The sequence below is a fragment of the Lolium rigidum genome, chromosome 3, assembly GCF_022539505.1.
Source record: "Lolium rigidum isolate FL_2022 chromosome 3, APGP_CSIRO_Lrig_0.1, whole genome shotgun sequence".
NCBI classification, from domain to species: domain Eukaryota; kingdom Viridiplantae; phylum Streptophyta; class Magnoliopsida; order Poales; family Poaceae; genus Lolium; species Lolium rigidum.
In genome coordinates, this window is record NC_061510.1 from 63,481,683 (window position 1) to 63,502,393 (window position 20,711).

Sequence of the window (20,711 nt, forward strand, 5' to 3'; positions counted from 1 at the left end):
CCATTGTTTAACACGAACCATCAATTCTTGGAAAAAATCGTTAATTCCAGTTGGAGATGCCGAGACAGCTATCGAAGACCGCTGAATTTCGGGCAACCGCGGAATAGAAAACCCGAGGCGCGAAATACAGAAAAATAAAGATCGTCTGTGGGAGCGATTGAAAGGGTGCAATCAGTGTGCCTGATGAGTGCAGATGATCATAATAGTATTAATATTTGGAGTAAACAATTAGGATGATGATTAGGTGAGCATAGCTAGTTGAGTAATGTACAGGGGTGGTCTCATCTGAGTGATTTGAATTGGATGACGAAACGAGAAACACGGATGGTAGGACTGTAGTTAGGACTTGGGAATAAAGAAAAAAAAAGACAAATTGATCGATCCATGGTTGTGCAGGAGGAGATGGCAAGATCGTGGGGAAGAGTTCCTTGACATTATAATCTCATGGGCAATATTTTTCTTGTCGTTGCTTTCAAATCATTGATTCTGATCTTTGCCTGCTCTTGCAGAACTTCATTACTAACATTTTTTCTGTGTTTTAGTTTCTTGGCTAAAGTTATAGGGAAGAGACAATAAATGGATAAGCGCGCTGCTCGTTAGTATTCGTTCTTGGTAGAAGATTTCGATTAGTTTGGTTCCCTCCGTGTGTTTTTGCCTGTCTGTTTCTATTTCATTGTTCCTTTATATTATCTGCTCTCTACAGCAAAGCAATTGCAATATAGTAGCTTTGGAGACTGGACCACCGGGTCACTGCTTCGACCAAAAACATTACACTGTAACTTCTTATGAACATTTTTTCTCGCTTTGCATGTTTACTTGCACTAATTTGGAAAGTGCAATATGTATATAGTGGACTATGTTGAGTTTGTGTCGAATATTACTTACCCGTCGAGTTACGTTTGGACTTGGTGTTAACCAGTGTTGATTGGACACATATAGTGTCCTAGTCGAACAAGTGTAGCATTGATCTCCTATATAATGTGGTGGATACACACGATGTAACACATGACAACTAGATAGTGACTTGCACACAAGGGAACCATAGTCTAGACGCCCAGTGTTACAATATCAATGAGAGGAGAGCACCCATAGTCATGCCCCAATGACTAAGAGAGTTCGCCAAACCTCGTCAACATATCACGGCATTTTCATTTGGTTATTTTTTCTTGGTCCTCAATAGATTGGTCATGTGCCTCCAATGATAAAAAGTTGTATTAGAGCGATGTTTGAAGGTTTCTGATGTTTGATCTAGAGGAGGAGGATCACAGACACAGGTTTACTGGACCTAGGAATTGTGTAACAATTGGTATCAGAGCCAAGGTGCCCTACCACAAATCATGTTGTACTCATGGCAGCCAGTCATTGTTGGTGGTCTCGAACACTAATTTTAAATAGAACGATGGTGATTGATGTATAACGGAGGATTTGCCGGGTTTAATACCACATCGGTTGTGAGAGAAGACTAGGAGTATTGTTACTCAATCTCGGGCCCACCAAACTAGTGTCTCCAACTCACATGCAACATGAGCCTGCTACATGAGCGTCTCGTCTCACCAACCAACCCTAACAGGAGAGCAACACATCCTTAGAATAGGCGTTGGACCCTCTCCCCCCGAAAGAGAATGAAGTTGTGATGTGTGGTGGATGGTTACCATGGAATTGTAGAGTTCGATGTAAGTAGAAACTCCTGATAATAGAAAATGTGGGTGAAATACTGTTGGTTTAATGGAATGACCGTGTAGCTTGGTGCCAAGTAAATCAGGATATATAGCAATGGAAGACAACCGAAGCCCGATATACAAAAAAGTTTGATGGTCGGACGAATCCGATACACGGAGAATCTTTGCATTGTGGAGTTTGTTGAGTTTGTGTCAAGTATTTTATACCACCCGGTTTACGTTTGAACTTGGTTCTAGACCTAAGGTGGATAGGATATGAGTAGTGTTGGAGTTGGACACTTGTAGTCTTGCCCTCCTATATAATGTTGTGGGTACAACATATTGCAGCACACAATGACTTGATATCAGCCGGCTTGCCGGGGCAGCCAATGGCGCCGTGTGCTGGCGCACGGGCGGTCAATGTTGTAGTATCAAGGGGAGAGAGCATGTAGTCATGCCGCGGGAGTAGGCAAGTTCACCGAACCCCGTTAACAAATCCCGGTATCATGTCGTGATTTCTTTGTCCTCCGTAGATCAATTGAGTGCCTGCAATGAGGACATGTGGTATCCAAGCGCCGAAACAGAGACACGTAAACACAATATCAGTGCATAGGAGTGCAAAGGCTGCGACATTGGGAACTAGATGAGCGAGCAAGGTCCCTCTCCTAAAGGCTAGACATGTCTTGGGTGGAAATCATGTTCACTAGTGAGGTGGGGTTACTGGCTCAGTCAACGCCCCCCCCCCCCTAGAAGGGTGATGACCCACAAGTATAGGGGATCGCAACAGTCTTCGAGGGAAGTAAAATCCAATTTATTGATTCGACACAAGGGGAGCCAAAGAATATTTGTAACCCTTAACAGCGGAGTTGTCAATTCAGCTGCACCTGGAAACAGACTTGCTCGCAAGAGTTTATCAGTAGCAACAGTTTTATAGCAGTAGCAGTAGTGAAATATCAGCAACAGTGTAACAAAGACAACAGTAGTAATTATAGTAAACAACATGATTAAAATACTATAGGCACGAGGATGGATGAACGGGCGCTGCATGGATGAGAGAGACTCATGTAACAATCAAGGTAGGGCATTTGCAGATAGTAATAAAACGGTATCCAAGTACTAAACAATCCATAGGCATGTGTTCCATATTTAGTCGTACGTGCTCGCAATGAGAAACTTGCACAACATCTTTTGTCCTACTAGTGGACAGCTCTAGGAATCTCGGAAATTAAGGTACTCCTTTTAATAGAGCACCGGAGCAAAGCATTAACACTCCATGAACATATGTGATCCTCACATCACCGCCTTCCCCTCCGGTTGTCCCAATTTCCGTCACTTTGGGGCCTCGGGTTCCGGACAGCGACATGTGTATACAACTTGCAGGTAAGATCATAAAACAATGAATATCATCATGAAACAATAACATGTTCAGATCTGAGATCATGGCACTCGGGCCCTAGTGACAAGCATTAAGCATAACAAGTTGCAACAATATCATCAAAGTACCAATTACGGACACTAGGCACTATGCCCTAACAATCTTATGCTATTACATGACCAATCTCATCCAATCCCTACCATCCCCTTCAGCCTACAGCGGGGGAATTACTCACACATGGATGGGGGAAACATGGCTGGTCGATGGAGAGGCGTCGGTGGTAATGATGGCGATGATCTCCTCCAATTCCCCGTCCCGGCGGAGTGCCAGAACGGAGTTTCTGGTCCCGAGACGGAGTTTCGCGGTGGCGGCGGTGTTCTGGATGTCTTCTGGCGATTTCATCTAACCCCCGTGCATTTTTAGGTCGAAGCCTTTAAGTAGTCGAAGGGGAGGCACCTGGGGCTGCCCGAGGCGCCGCCACCATAGGGCGGCGCGGCCCAGGAGCCCACCGCGCCGCCTGGTGGGGTGGCCGCCTCGTGGCCCCCCTCCTTCTGATCTTCTGGCTCCGTCCCTCTTCTATAAAAATAGGCCCATTGGAATTAATCCCGGGGATTTTCCTGAAATTTGAGTTTCTGCACAAAAACGAGACACCAGGACAATTCTGCTGAAAACAGCGTTAGTCCGTGTTAGTTGTATCCAAAATACACAAATTAGAGGCAAAACAATAGCAAAAGTGTTCGGGAAAGTAGATACGTTTTGTACGTATCAACTCCCCCCCCCCCCCAAACTTAGCTTATTGCTTGTCCTCAAGCAATTCAGTTAACAACTGAGTGCGATAAAAGAACTTTCACGAACACATTTGCTCATATGATGTAAATATTCTCATGATATGGACAAGTACTTAGGCAATTCATAATAAGATACATGCAAATAAAGTCATCTAATAGTTATGTCAATCATGGACAAGGTACCAACAAATTAATAATAAGCATCATGAATCATGTCTATCAGCAGGATTGCAATGTTCATAAAAGGATATGATAAAGTGGTATCTCGCTTGCCCGTATTTGTACAGCAAAACATAAATGCTCGGGCACCTTTGAAGTTCATGGAAAGACTAGAAGTAGAGATTGTCAAAGATAAAAGCATCAAAGTTATACCACAGTTAATCACATTTTGGGACAAGCATATTATACTAAGAATGACAGCTGTGCTCTCAAGAGAGTGATCAAAGAAAGGATAAAGAAAGGATGGTGACTCAATATAAAAGTAAAAGATTGACCCTTCGCAGAGGAAAGCAGGGATTAACATGCGCTAGAGATTTTCATTTTTTAAAACAGGAGTAAAATTATTTTGAGAGGTGTTTGATGTTGTCAACGAATGGTAGTGGGCACTCTAACTACCTCGTCAACCAGACTTTCAAGAGCGGCTCCCATGAAGGACGTTATCTTCACCAGCAAGGTAAATCATCCCTCTTCTCTTTTGTTTACACACGTATTTTAGTTTTATTATGGGTGACACTCCCCCCAACCTTTGCTTACACAAGCCATGGCTAACCCAATCTTCGGGTGCCTTGCAACAATCTCATACCATGGAGGAGTGTCTATTTGCAAAATTAAGTTGCTTACTGATGAATCAGGGCAAAACATGTGAAGAGAATTATTAATGAAAGTTAATTAATTGGGGCTGGGAACCCCGTTGCCAGCTCTTTTTGCAAAATTATTGGATAAGTGGATGTGCCACTAGTCCATTATGAAAGTCTGTCAAGAGTAAATGACAAGGTTGAAAGATAAACACCACATACTTTCTCATGAGCTATAAAACATAAACACAAATTGAGAAGCATTTTGAAGGTTTAAAGGTAGCGCATGAGAATTTACTTGGAATGGTTTGAAATTCCATGCATAGGTATTTATGGTGGACACTTCGAAATAACTTGGTTTTCAGGGGTTTGGAAGCACGAGCAGCTTTCCCGCTCAGTACAAGTGAAGGCTAGCAATAGACTGAGGAGCGACAATCAAGAGAGCGATGAATCGTCATAATCATGCTTGCGGCAAAATAAATTAACGGAGGCATAAAAGTGATACAAGAACTACGAGGCAAAGTAAATCGTCGAGGCTTAATTGACTTTTGTTCAGTCATATACATGCGTGAGCATGTGCCAAGTCGATTCAAGTGAATTATTCAGAGGAGGATACCACAATGTCATACCTATTTATGAATAAAACAATGCAAGCAAACATCTATGCCATGCTACTCATATTAATAAACTGGAGCTAAATATGAGAGATCATGAACTACTAGACTTTCTTAAATGACATATACCTCACATGAACCAACTAAGCATGCTCACATGGATGATTATATGTACAAAAATGAAAACAAATAGAGTTCATACCAGCCTCTCACCACAGTCGAATTGTCGTACATCGTCATTATTGCCTTTCACTTGTGTAGCTTGAATATTATGGAATGAAAACCAAGCTCCAGCCACCGAAGACCGCTGAACTCCATAATGAACTTTACAAAACCAAAGAAGAACAACCAATATTTTTGGTGTTTTTGAATTGGAAACAAGAACAAAAGGAAACAAGCAAACAAAGCAAAATCTTTTTGGATTTTCTTATAGCAAACCAACGATAGAAAATAAAGCGAAATAAGAGCAAGAAACCAATATAAACAAATGGTGAAGAGAAACAACAGAAATATTTTTGGTCTTTTTGTGTTTTAGGAAAGAAATAAAGCAAAAACAAGAAAATGAAAACTAGAAGAGTCACATAAACACAAAGCAGCAGGAATTCGTCAAACTTGACAGCAGATACGATGAATCGATTTTTAAGAAATTCTTCCGCTGCTCAGATCGAAAAGTGTTCAACTAATGAAAGTTAGATAACAACCTGGGGAACATGCAAAAAAATTGGCTTCGCAAAATAACATTCTGACTATTTTTGAGAATTTTTTTGGTATCAGTCCAGAATCTGTTTTCAATCAGCACTTCCCCCAATATCATCTCCCTCTTATTAGAAAACCACTTTAAGAAACTAAACAAGTATGTACTAGTATCCAGAAACTATAATATGCAATGCATGAGTGATGCCGGTATACCTCCCCCCAATCTTAGGATTTTGGCCTAAGTGGAGTTCAACCCCAGCGAGGGTCAGGGTTCCACGCCGGTGGATCATACATGGTGTAGTCATAATAAGGTCCCGGTGCAGAAGAAAAGGGTGAAGGCTCCACATGCCCAAAATGCTGATGCGAAGAGCTCGCTGTATCGGATGACGAGTCGAGGTGTTCCTCGGCCTCCTCCGTGCCGTCCCCTGCATGATGGCCATCCCCTCTATGTATGCATTCAGTTCACTTTCCGTGACTGACCAATCCTTCCTGGAATCAAGGTTAAACAAAACAGGTGCAGGCAATCCTACTAGCCTTTCAGTTTTCTTAGTTGTTCTCCAAGTTTTCTTGTAAAATGTTATCTTGTAAGACAGGTTACTCAAATTAGACAAATCAGAAACAAATTCATGTTTAATCATGGAGACTATGTCAAGTTTCTCTATGAAGAGTTGAATATCAAGATGGTGAGGTTCTACACCGTGCATAGCTAATAAACGAGAGGCGATGAGACCTCCACAAATTCCTCCCTTCTCACGGTTAGTAGAAAGTCTATAGGCTATCAAAGCACCCTAATTATAAGTCCTATCACCTTGTAATGCAGCAGCTAGGAAAGACAAATCCTGGATAGATAACTTACTTGCATTCTTTCTAGCAAGAACGCACTTGGTGATGAAATAAGCAAAGTAGCGAATGGCTGGGAGTTGAATACTACTGATTTTACCACTATCATCTGAGAAGCTCCTCCCTTGACAAATCATCTTATATAGACTCAAGAGCTCCTGCGGCAGTCCCCTAATCTTCTTGCATGATCCCTATTGTGGCACTCTAATTGCTGCACAAAAATCATCAAAAGGCAAGTTGACAGTTTTATTATAATTTTTGTATCGAACCATGGGGTTAGTTTGGGACCAATTGAATTCAAAATCCTGCACCACTGACATGGTCAGTTTTGCATATTGGTAAGGTTCACCAACAACAAAACTTTCCAACCCTGCATTGGAAATCAGATTTTGAACATCCCGCAAGATTCCTGCACTCCTCATAAAATCAACACATGGGTAGTAAGAGGGGTATACTCCCTCTTCGTGGTGAACTCTCATAACTTGTTGCACCTCCAATTCTTGTTGGTTTAGTTGGTGCCTATTCCACTCCATTTTCTGAAATTTTTCAACAAACATTATAAAAGTTGATTTGGAGACATATACTTGAGGGAAACTACTATAGGAACTTGCTAGAGTACTAAACATGCATCAAAACTAGTTTTTACAACTTAGAACAAGCATGCAAACTCACTAAACATGTTACCTACAGCAGCAAAATATTCAAGATATACTCAACGAAACAAAATTCTACTTGGATAGTCGGAGGAGTCACATACCGGAGAGCAAATGTGCCAAATTTCAGACAAAAATCTGGGCTAAGCAAAGAGATCGAGAAATCCTGAGCTCTTGAGCAAAAACGCGAGTGAGAGAAAGCTGGTACGAGTTTTTTCGGGAGAGAGAGTGAGATGGGAGGAAGAGATGAGTAAGTGGGGCAAGGAGGGGCCCACAACACAGGGTGGCGCACCCCCCTCCTTGGCCGCGCCGGCTGGTGGGGTGCAGCCCTGGGGTGCCCCACTGGTCATCCACAGGTGCTCCCAGATGCCTCTTCGAAAAACAAGACCAACGGTATAATTTTTGTGAATTTTTGAAAACTTTGAAAAATGCACATTTCTGGGTGTTAAAATTATTATTACTGGGCAGAAAAAGATTTTGAAATCTCTAAACAACTAAAGAACCTTGCAAAACAAGTAGTGCTACAGCAAGTAGAACACGTGGGGGAAAGAAAAAATGTTGTTTAGTTCCTCTATGCATATAAAATGTATTTGTTAACAAGGTTGATCAAGTCTTGTCACCAAATAAATTTTACATAACATAAGAAGAAATAAACCTCAAATCAATCATGTTACCTTGTATTGAATCGATATGGATCCAATCATAATATTTTGATATCCCTCTTTAGGCTCATATATTGGACAATCAATAACTCCCACTTTGATAGTTCTCACATTAGAAATTGTATTAACTCCACATACTTTATCAATCCTCTTGGGAAAATAAATAGTATGCTCCTTGTCATCAACATTGAAAGTAACTTTTCCTTTATTGCAATCAATAACAGCCCCTGCGGTGTTAAGAAAAGGTCTCCCAAGAATAATAGACATATTATCATCTTCAGGCATTTCCAACACAACAAAATCAGTTAATATCAAGCAATTATTAGTAACTTGAACAGGAACATCCTCACATATACCAACATGAATAGCGGTAGATTTATCAGCCATTTGCAAAGATATATCAGTTGGTATCAACTGATCTAAATAAAGTCTCTTGTAAAGAGAAAAAGGCATAACACTAACACCTGCTCCCAAATCACATAGAGCAGTTCTAACATAATTATTCTTAATGGAACAAGGAATAGTCGGTATACCTGGGTCGCCCAGCTTCTTTGGAACTTTGCCATTGAAAGAGTAATTAGCAAGCATAGTGAAAATCTCCTCATTAGGAATTTTTCCTTTTGTTAGAGACAATATCTTTCATATACTTCGAATAAGGAGGCAATCTAATAGCATCAGTCAAAGGGATTTGCAAGAATAAAGGTTTCATCCAATCACAAAATTTATTATAGTGTTCTTCTTCCTTTGATTTTAGTTTCTTAGCAGGAAAAGGCATTTGCTTTTGAACCCAAGGTTCCCTTTCATTACCATGTTTCTTAGCAATAAAATCTTCTTTAGTATACTTTTTATTTTTAGCATGGTTTTCAGGTTCATCTTCAACCTCTTCTTTATCGAAGCATCATTCTTATCATTATCTTTATCATGTTCATTACCACTTTTAGTTTCAGCATCGAAATAGAAATACTATTAGGATCATTAACGGGCTCGGAGGATTCTACAACAGTTTTATGTTTCTTTTTCTTTTTCTTAGAAGGAGCACTAGTTTCAATTCGTTGAGAATCTTGTTCAACTCTTTTGGGATGCCCTTCGACGATATAGAGGATCCTGAGTAGAAACACCGCCTCTAGTTGTTACTTCATAAGCATGTTTTTCTTTAGAACTATTTTTTAACAAGTCATTTTGCACTTTAGTGAGTTGATCAATTTGAGTTTGAACCATATGAAAATGTTTAACAAGCATCTTAACATCATTGGAGGTTCTCTCCACAATATCATGCAAATTACTAATAGCTTGAGAATTTTCCATTAAATGATTCTCTACTCTCATATTAAAATTTTCTTGCTTAACAATATAATTATCAAACTCATCTAAGCATTGAGCAGGAGGTTTTGAATATGGAATATCTTCCCTAGTAAAGCGTTGAAGAGAGTTTACCTCAATCATGGATGAAGGGGGAATTATCTTGCATAAATCTTCTATGGGAGGTAAATTCTTCACATCTTCAGATTTAATACCTTTCTCCTTAAGAGATTTCTTGGCTTCCCTCATATCTTCATCATTTAATTTAATCAAACCCCTCTTCTTCAATATCGGCGTTGGGGCTGGTTCAGGTGTAGTCCAATCATCATGATTCCGGCCTATATTAGCCAATAATTCTTCAGCTTCGTCTGGAGTTCTTTTCCTGAAAATACAACCAGCACAACTATCCAGGTATGCCCTAGACTCAATAGTTAGTCCACTATAAAATATATCAAGTAAATCATGCTTTTCAAGATCATGTCCAGGTCGAGCTCTGATAAGAGAGCAAAATCTTGCCCAAGGTTCAGGCAATTTCTCTCCATCTCCCTGGTCAAAACTATAAATTATCTGCAAAACAATATGTTGAGCACTAGCAGGAAAGTATTTCCGAAAGAAAACATCAAGCAAACCACTTGGACTATCAATAGAATCAGGAGGCAAAATATTATACCAAGTTTTAGCATCATCCTTTAATGAGAAAGGAAAATTTTTAGCAACAAAATAAGTACGCTTCTTGATATCATCATAAAACAAACTACTCAAAGTTGAAAGCTCATTCATGTGTTCTAGAGCACTTTATTTTTCAGTACCACAAAAGGGTGTTGTCTTAACAATAGCTATATGAGATAAATCAAGAGAAAAATCATAATCCTTATCCTTAATGTTTATAGGAGATGTGGCAAATTTAGGATCAGGAGACAACTTATATCTAACAGTATGTTGTGAAAGAAACTTTTTAATTTTACTTGCATCAGTAGTAGCATTGCATTTATCAATAAAATCATCATCAAGTTCCACATAATCCTCATCAGGATCATCACTAGAGTATTCAACAGACTCAGGTGAATTAACAGGTGTAGCAGTATTTTCATTAGGAGTTTCAGTATTTTCAATTTGTCTAGACCTAGCAATTGTAGCATCTAGAAAAGATCCTAACGAGCCACTATCATCAAGCATAACAGAAGCATCTTTAAAATTATAAGAATTTTCAGATTCAGCAGAAGTACCAGCATGTGAAGTTTGTGGTGGTGAAACAAGTTGACTTATCATAGAAGGTGAATCAAGAGCAGCAGAGGTACTCAGAGTTGTACCTTTTCTTGTAGTGGATGGTAATAAGGCGACTTTAGGATCGCGAGATTTACCCATGATAGAGAATTTGCAGCGAACAATATAAATCCAAGTGAACTTGCAAATAAAGCTATGCTCCCCGGCAACGGCGCCAGAAAATAATCTTGATGACCCACAAGTATAGGGGATCGCAACAGTCTTCGAGGGAAGTAAACCCAATTTATTGATTCGACACAAGGGGAGCCAAAGAATATTTGTAAGCCTTAACAGCGGAGTTGTCAATTCAGCTGCACTGAAACGGACTTGCTCGCAAGAGTTTATCGAGTAGTAACAGTTTTATAGCAAGATAGCGATAGTGAAATATCAGCAGCATTGTAACAAAGACAGCAGTAGTAATTATAGTAAACATCATGATTAAAATACTGTAGGCACAAGGATGGATGAACGGGCGCTGCATGGATGAGAGAGACTCATGTAACAATCAAGGTAGGGCATTTGCAGATAGTAATAAAACGGTATCCAAGTACTAAACAATCCATAGGCATGTGTTCCATATTTAGTCGTACGTGCTCGCAATGAGAAACTTGCACAACATCTTTTGTCCTACCAGCCGGTGGCAGCCGGGCCTCTAGGGAATCTACTGGAAATTAAGGTACTCCTTTTAATAGAGCACCGGAGCAAAGCATTACCACTCCGTGAACACATGTGATCCTCACATCACCGCCTTCCCCTCCGGTTGTCCCAATTTCTGTCACTTTGGGGCCTCGGGTTCCGGACAGCGACATGTTTATACAACTTGCAGGTAAGATCATAAAACAATGAATATCATCATGAAACAATAACATGTTCAGATCTGAGATCATGGCACTCGGGCCCTAGTGACAAGCATTAAGCATAACAAGTTGCAACAATATCATCAAAGTACCAATTACGGACACTAGACACTATGCCCTAACAATCTTATGCTATTACATGACCAATCTCATCCAATCCCTACCATCCCCTTCAGCCTACAGCGGGAGAATTACTCACACGTGGATGGGGGAAACATGGCTGGTCGATGGAGAGGCGTCGGTGGTGATGATGGCGATGATCTCCTCTAATTCCCCGTCCCGACGGAGTGCCAGAATGGAGTTTCTGGTCCCGAGACGGAGTTTCGCGATGGCGGCGGTGTTCTGGATGTCTTCCGGCGATTTCGACTCTAATCCCGTGCGTTTTTAGGTCGAAGCCTTTAAGTAGTCGAGAGGAGGGCACTCGAGGTCTGCCCGAGGCGGCCGCCACCATAGGGCGGCGCGGCCTAGGGGCCCACCGCGCCGCCTGGTGGGGTGGCCGCCTCGTGGCCCCCCTCCTTGCGGTCCTTCGGCTCCGCCCCTCTTCTGTAAAAATAGGCCCATTGGAATTAATCCCGGGATTTTCCTGAAAGTTGAGTTTCTGCACAAATACGAGACACCATGGCAATTCTGCTGAAAACAGCGTTAGTCCGTGTTAGTTGTATCCAAAATACACAAATTAGAGGCAAAACAATAGCAAAAGTGTTCGGGAAAGTAGATACGTTTTGGGCGTATCAAAGAGGTAGTTCATGTTGGGCTAGCGGTCATGTATGTGTTGGTGCGACGGTCTTGGTCTCTAAGTTGTTGTCATGTGCACTTCGGGCCGCAGAAAACATTTCATGCAAATTTGTAGCTTGAGGACGACCAATGGCATGATAGGGCGGCGGCCCCAAAAGGGCCATCGTACTGCTAAGGGCGGGACATAGTAGTGGATGCTGAGGCGACAACCCTAAGGCCGGCTTTTGACATCTGTGAGGACATTGGCCGACCGTGTGGGCGACGAGTTGCCATGAATATTTTTCATTGGCATATCAGTGAAGCAATTGTTGAATAGTCATGTGGACTGCTTGCCTCGGGACCGCTTTGGAAGAGTCCCAAGTGTAGTCCTCCAATACATGTCATGGCTTGTTTTTTGACGGTGGTAGACCACTAGTTCGTAGAAGAGATTAACTCATGTTTTGTTTGTGTGTGAGATTGACTTGTTTTTATTGCCAGTCCTTGGTGCTAGTGGGCTAGGTCCTAGATGCACTTTTTTCCTCGATTTTTTTTGCGATTAACTATAAGCAATCTTCTTCCCAACAAATGGAGAAGGCAAAGTTTGTCCCGGTTTCAAATGTATATCATTGTGCATTTTTCTCCCACTGATTGTACTTGACTGACCTTGAAGTTGAATTGGTTTGAGCTTAGTCGACTTGCTATTGTAACAGCTAGCTACTCGAAAAGGAGAAGGAAATTTGCGAATGTTTCTACTTCCATACAACTTTGATTAGCTCTCAATCTAAATGTGATTAGATAGGTGTTTATTTTGGGGAAACTTGTACTTACATTGCTTTCTCGTTGAGGAAATACGTATAAACATTGTCCCTTCCTTTCTTTTCGAGCTGGCAAATCTTCACACCGACGACACTATAGTACTTTAAGATCTGAAAAAAAATTCCCACAGTTTTCGATCGGTAAGGTTCTGAGCCAATCGGCAATCGACAGCTGCATACATATATGCATTGTGCCGTCACCCTTCTCATAATTAATTTGCTAATGTACGATTGACAAGACCGCACAAGATATCAAATTAGAGACACGTTATAACCACGTCCAACAACCATAAGAGGAAAAAGAAGTGGAAGGAAAACCGGAGCCATATATTTTGGTCTACTTCCGACGAGATTCTTGTCATCTTGTGCATTCCAGAAAAATGGCCACTATGAGGAATTGCACGTACGCTGTATTCTGTAGGGTAGCCTTTCTCTTTCTTCGAAAAAATATACCCGCAGGTGCAGCTAGCATGTAGGGTATGACCTGCAGCACCTGCTCTCTGTGAATGTTGAGGCGACATATGGAAATCTTTTGGAATGGGTATAAGAGTACGGCACGGCCCAATACGGTATGCGGTGTCCCGAGCCCGTTCTCGCTACACAGGGGACGGTTCGGGTACGCCGGACACAACGAAATGCGATGCGAGAAGGCGCGGGCCCGACACGTCAACGGGTCGGAAGCCTAAAACTCCGTCGCCTACCTTTGGTCAAGCAACGTCAATGGCGTTCCAGATTTCCCAGGCATAGGGACGCGCCTCGTCGTGCATGGCCGCGTGCCCGTCCGTGTCGGCGTTTATTGCGTCCAACGACCTGCTGCCGCTGTACATTAAGAGCGCCCCTCTTCCTTCCCCATCCCAATCTCTCGCCGCTCCAACCTCTCGCCGCTCCCAAATCTTCTCTCCCTAGCCAATGTCGTCGTCCTCCCGCAAGATCGCCACGGCGAATGGCTTCAACGGCGGCAGCCTCACCGTTGCGGAGGCATGGGCATTGTACCGCACGGGATATCCCGTCCCGTCGGACATGCGCCTGCCAAGCAGCGGTGGGTGGAGGATGGCCATCAACGGCATAGGCGTCATGCCGCTGCCGTCGCCGGGCACGGAGCGCTGGAGGGACATGCGCCTACCAAGCAGCACACTGGTGATGGTGCTCGTCGTAACGCAGACTTCACACTGTTGTGGAACCCCAAGAGGAAGGTATGATGAGCACAACAGTAAGTTTTCCTTTAGTAAGAAACCAAGGTTTAATCGACCAGTAGGAGAAAGGCGTGACTTCTGAAGGTGTTGCTAGCTGACTATTGGCAGGGCGCACTACCGGCGTCAGCAACAACGTGGAACCTGCACACAACACAACAAAAATACTTTGCCTCAACTTACAATGAGGTTGTCAATCTCACCGGTTTTACTGAACACAAAGGATTAAACATATCGAGTGAAAGAGATGTTTGCAGTAATTAAAGAGAACAGTGCTTGCAGAAAGTAAACAGAACAGGATTGTAGTAGATGAATTTATCAGTGTAAAGAAAAGGTCCGAGGTCCACAGTTCACTAGAGGTGTCTCTCCATAAAGATAAATAACATGCTGGGTGAACAAATTACAGATGGGCAATTGACGGAATAAAGACCATATATGACAAGATGATTACTATGAGATTCGTTTGGGCATTACAATATAATACATAAACCGTAATCCAACAGCGTCTATTACTAATAATCCACCTTCCGGTTATCGTCCGAACCCCTTCCAGTATTAAATTGCAAGCAACGGATTATCGAATTAAGCAATGTATGTAAAGTAAACAATAGAATTACCCTCGGATAAAACATTGTTGTTTTCTCCCTAGTAGTAACAACACATCTACAATCTTAGAAGTTATGATCACTCTTCCAGCAAACTAGAGGCATGAACCTACTATCGAGCATAAATACTCTCTCTTGGAGTCACAAGCATCTACTTGGCCAGAGTATCTACTAGCAACAGAGAGCATGCAAGATCACAAATAACATATGACAATAATATATAATCGATCTCTATATAGTATTCAATATTCATTGGATCCTAGCAAACACACCATGTAGCATTACATAAGGATGATCTTGATCATGTAGGGTAGCTCACAAGATCTCAACATGAGGCACAAATTGGAGACGACAACCATCTAGCTACTGCTATGGACCTATAGTCCAGTGATGAACTACTCACACATCACTTCAGAGGCGGGCATGGCGATGTAGATGCCTCAGGCGATGATTTCCCCCTCCGACAGGGTGCCGGGAAGAGCTTCAGAACCCTCCCGAGCTAGGGTCTGCGATGGCGGCCGCGACGGAACTTTTCGTGGATGGAGGCTCGAGTGTTTAGGTTTTTCCCGAGATCGTGAATAAATAGGCAGAAGGGCGAGGTCGGTAGATGCCAGGGTGGCCCACACCACTCCTTGGCGCGGGCCTAGGCTTGGCCGTGCCAAGGTGTGGTCTGGCCGCCCTGCGCCATTTCTTCGACCCCCCTCTGGACACTGTCTTCGTTACGAAAAATATTGACTTCGGATTTTGTTTCGTGTAATTCCGAGAATATTTCATGTACAACTTTTCTGAAATATAAAACAACAGGAAATAGAGAATTGGCACTATGGCATCTTTTTAATAGGTTAGTGCCGAAAAATTTATGAAAGTGCAACGAAACATGATCAAATCATATATAAATTGGTGTAAAACAAGCATGGATCATCAAAAATTATAGATACATTTGCGACGTATCAAGCATCCCCAAGCTTAACTCCTGCTCGTCCTCGAGTAGGTAAGTGATAACAAAATAATTTTTGAGGTGACATGAAGCCAACACAATCTTGATCAAGTTATTGTAAAGCATTGTGAGCTGGGATCAAAGTACTCTAAACATAGGCATGATATATATAATTGTAACAATAGAACTTAGCAACTATGTTATAACATGAGAAGTAACTCAAACAAAGGATCATGAATAATATTGCATTAAAAGCAACTGTTTGTTTATGAGCATAGAGAAAACATAGTAAAGTGGTACTCAACATGTCCTTTATGAAGTAGCAAAACATAAATGCTAGGACACCTTCAATGTTCAAATGGTTACTAGATACACATAATTTAAGAAAAAACAATAGCATAATCAAGAATCAATCAATAATAATAATTTTTTGGACTATGCACATTGCACTAAGAATGACAACTATGCTATCTTAATTGGTGCATAAAGAAGAAGGTGAAGACTCAACATAAAAGTAAAAGAAAGACTCTTTGCAGAGTAAGCAAGATTAACAAGTTTTATAAACCTTCCAAAAAGTATGGTAGTTTTTAGCTTTGAGCTCTCATTGTCCCTATCATAAGCATCTTGAATGGTTAAAATTAATGTGATGGCAAATATGAGCTATATGCTTGACAAATCACAAGTTGAAAATCTAGTGCCCCTTGAATACGAGCACCTAAACCTCATGCTACTCAACTTATGTCCCAAATAAGTTGTTGTCATTGTAAGTATACATGTATCATCGAGAACCGCCAACGGGGTACCTCCTGCCCCATGATATGGAAGTACTCTTGTAGGAACAATCCCATGCCAAAATGACAAGACAAACAGACAATGAGCATCTCGGAAATCTTTTTAATTACTATAGGTATAGCTTTTTATTGAAAATGCTTCATAGGATGCTCACTATGGTTCGCTGTAAATTTCCACCATGAATGATGCATGTCTTAGATAGCGGCTCAGGCGTTTTTCTAACACATATACAAACTCCATGGACTTACAAGTTTCTATTTTATTTCGCACCGCTAGGCATCCATGCATAAACAAAAGAACATGACATCAACTAAATATGAATAAGTGCAATATTGAAAGCGTTCCCCATGAAAGCATGGTTGTGCTAACTCCCAACCCACAATTTGCAAACATATAAACTTCATAAGATAGTCACAATGATCAAGTTTATTAAGTGCAAGAAAGTAAATGTGTCATCAAGTTCGTGAGAGCTTTACTAACTAATTTTCTCATGCCAAAATTTAATTTTGAAGATAAATAAAAACATGATGAATATACTTGGAATAGAAATAATGCTAGTAGGTAGATATGGTGGACATAATTGGCAAACTTTGATTTTTGTGGTTGGATGCACGAGTAGAGTTCATACTCAGTACATGTGAATGCTAGCAAAAGACTTGGAGCGACCGACTAAGAGAGCAATAATGGCCATAATCATGCATAGCGACAAAACATTATTAATCAAAGCATAAAGTGATATTACAAGTCAAAAACTAAATGATCATAGAGTCTTTAGTTGACTGATTGTAGTCATAACATGGTATAAGCATGTGCCAAGTCAACCCAATAAAGCATCAAAGGAGAATACCACAATATTATGCTTTGTATGATGGAAACAACACATGATTCTTTCAATAGCACATTATTCACTCTCAGCTATTTGAGACAAGTCATGCTACAATAATAAGTACTAAGTATATGACAAGAGTAACATCAAACATGATGCCAAAGGGTATGCCACAGTCTAGACAAGTTTCCTTTTGCATCACTATAGCCATGAAATATTTTACTCGTCTCCAACACCAATCAACTTATTTGAAATAGCTCTTAGAGATGAAAATCAATATGAACCAGAGAGCTAATCATACATAAATAAATAATACAAACGAGTTGAACATAATTCGAGTGAAATAACAAGAGCTAAACGTAGTACTACAAAACTAGATCACTCGCAGAACAATAACAGCGAAAACTAGAGCGTTCTATGCAATTTAAATGGAGCGTGTCATTCTGCAAAACAAATATGCCGGGATCCAACCATATGCTACAGTAAAAAAAGCAAAAATACAAAAAAACAAAAATAAAAACGCTTCAAGAACAACATAGCGTATGGAGCAATAAAAATATAGCGCATAGAAAGATTACATGTTGCTTTGTTGATGAAAAGAGGATGCCTTGGGCATCCCCAAGCTTTGACGATTGTACCTCTTAGATATTTCTTGGGGTGACATGGGAATCCCCAAGCTTGAGCTTTTGTCCATTGTTCATCTCATTACATCATTCTTCTCTCCCTACACTTGAAAACTTCCTTCATACAAAACTTCACATAATTCTTTACTAGCAGCATTAGTACAATCAAAAAAAAATCCACTTGAGTTCAGTTATAACATATATCAAACATCTATTAACTGTAGCAACCTCTTCAAAAAGCTCTTTGATCAAAAGAACTAAAAAAGAAAGAGATTAAGAGGCAAATGAAAATAGTGGTAGAAATCTGTCAAAACAGAACATCAGGTAAAGATAGATTTTTTCAACAATCTTATGTTCTTCAGATTGAAAAGTGGTCAACTAACGAAACTTAGATAATAACCTGGGGCATACGCACAGAAATTGGCAGCTCAAAATTCCGCTCTGGCTATGAACAAGAATTTTTATGGTGACAACATATAATCTGTTTTCAGGACAACAACTTCTGCAAATCTTACTATCTTCCTATTAGAGGCTATTCTTGGCAAAAAAAACAAAAAAAAATGATAAGGAGAGGTTATTACAGAGGTAACAACTTTCAAGACTCAATAAAATAAAAAATTACAGAGATAAACATGGGTTCTTCCAAGAGTGCTTTTGTTTAACGCCTTTCAGCTAGGCTCAGTAATTTGACAAGATGCTCAAATAAGAAATATGAATTGAAGGAAAAGAGAGCATCAAGGAGCAAAAGAAACAAATTTAAGTCTAACTCACTTCCTATGCATAGGAATCTTGTAAGAAATAAATCAAAGAAGCACATAGTAACAAGCATGGATAGGTAAAAAAAGAGCAACTTGAGAACTTTCAATATAAAGAGAGGTTTTTTACTAACATGAAAATTCCAACAACCATATTTTTCTCTCTCATAATAATTTTCAGTAGCATCATGAACAAACTCAACAATATAAATATCACATTCTTATCATGAGCCACATGAATAAAATAATTATTTCTCTCCACATAAGCATAGTAATTCTTATTAATTGTAGTGGGAGCAAATTCATCAAAATAGCTTTCATTATTATTCTCATCGCCATAATCATCAGATATAGGAGACATATTGTAATCATAATTAATTTTCTCCTCGATAGTAGGTGGACTGATAATATCATTTTCATAAAAACTAGTTTCCCCAAGATTAGACTTTTCCATAGCGTTAGCAATAATGGTGTTCAAAGAATTCATACTAATAACATTGCTATTAGCATGTAAATAATGTTCCATCGGTTTTTAAATTTTTTCTTCAAACACTTCATGTTCTAACTCAAGATAAATACTATAAAGCTCTCTAATTTTGTTGTTGTTTTCCATTAAGTCTAACTAGTGAAAAACAAGAAACATCAACATGGGAGGTGAGCATTGCATTAACTAACAAAAAAATTACAAAGTAAAGAGGTTGGAGATGAGAGACTCCCCTTGCAGAAATCCTCTTTCTCCCCGGCAACAGCGCCAGAAAACAGTCTTGATGGTGCTCGTCGTAACGCAGACTTCACAATGTTGGGGAACCCCAGGAGAAAGGTATGATGAGCACAGCATCAAGTTTTCCCTCAGTAAGAAACCAAGGTTTAGTCGACCAGTAGGAGAAAGACGAGACTTCTGAAGGTGTTGCTAACTGACTACTGGCAGGGCGCTCTACGGGCGTCAGCAACAACATGCACACTCCACAACCAAAATACTTTGCCCCAACATACAGTGAAGTTGTCAATCTCACCAGTTTTGCTGAACATAGAGGATGAAACGTATCGAGTGGAAAGAGATGTTTGCAGCAATTAAAGAGAACAATACTTGTAGAAACTAAACAGAACATGATTGCAATAGATGAATTTATCAATGTAAAGGAAAGAACTGGGGTCCACTGTTCACTAGCGGTGTCTCTCCATAAAGACAAATAACATGTTGGGTGAACAAATTACAGCTAGGCAATTAACATAATAAATACCATACATGACAAGATGATTACTATGAGATTCGTTTGGGCATTACAACATAATACATAGATTGTAATCCAACTGCGTCTATGACTAATAATCCACCTTCCGGTTATCGTCCGAACCCCTTCCAGTATTAAGTTGCAAGCAACAGATTACCGCATTAAGCAATGTGTGTAAAGTAAACAATAGAATTACCCTCTGATAAAACATTGTTGTTTTCTCCCTAGTAGCAACAGCACATCTACAATCTTGGAAGTTATGGTCACTCTTCCAGAAAACTAGAGGCATGAACCTACTATCGAGCATAAATACTCCCTCTTGGAGTCACAAGCATCTATTTGGCCAGAGTATCTACTAGCAACGAAGAGCATGCAAGATCACAAATAACATATGACAAGAATATATAATTGATCTCAATATATTGTTCAATATTCATCAGATCCCAGCAAACACACCATGTAGCATTACATAAGGATGATCTTGATCATGTAGGGCAGCTCACAAGATCTAAACATGAGGCACAAATTGGAGAAGACAACCATCTAGCTACTGCTATGGACCCATAGTCCATGGATGAACTAATCACACATCACTTCGGAGGTGGGCATGGCGATGCAGATGCCTCCGGCGATGATTTACCCCTCCGGTAGGGTGCCGAGAAGAGCTTCAGAACCCTTCCGAGCTAGGGTCTGCGATGACGGCCGCGGCGGAACTTTTCATGG